The 202-nt window shown below is 57.4% G+C and overlaps 1 protein-coding gene across 1 annotated transcript in view; it reads left to right on the plus strand.

Moving 5' to 3' along the window:
- LOC109917197 (inactive carboxypeptidase-like protein X2) overlaps positions 1 to 202 on the plus strand; it is a gene marked incomplete at both ends in the record, with an annotated part of 6,810 nt that overhangs the window by 4,709 nt on the left and 1,899 nt on the right. The gene's annotated exons all lie outside the window — the stretch shown is intronic.

Consider the following 202-nt stretch of genomic DNA (forward strand, 5'->3'; position numbering starts at 1 on the left):
GGGAGCGCGCGAGAGGGGGAGCGCGCGAGAGGGGGAGCGCGCGAGAGAGAATGGAGAGAGCGAGAGAGAGAGAGAATGGAGAGAATGGAGAGAGCGAGAGGGAGAGAGAGAGGGAAAGAGAGAGGGAAAGAGAGAGAGAATGGAGAGAGAGAATGGAGAGAGAGAATGGAGAGAGAGAATGAGCGAGAGGGAGAGAGAGAGA

Source organism: Rhincodon typus, unplaced genomic scaffold, assembly GCF_021869965.1.
Source record: "Rhincodon typus isolate 14 unplaced genomic scaffold, sRhiTyp1.1 hic_rhity00000082, whole genome shotgun sequence".
In the NCBI taxonomy this organism is placed as follows: Eukaryota; Metazoa; Chordata; class Chondrichthyes; order Orectolobiformes; family Rhincodontidae; genus Rhincodon; species Rhincodon typus.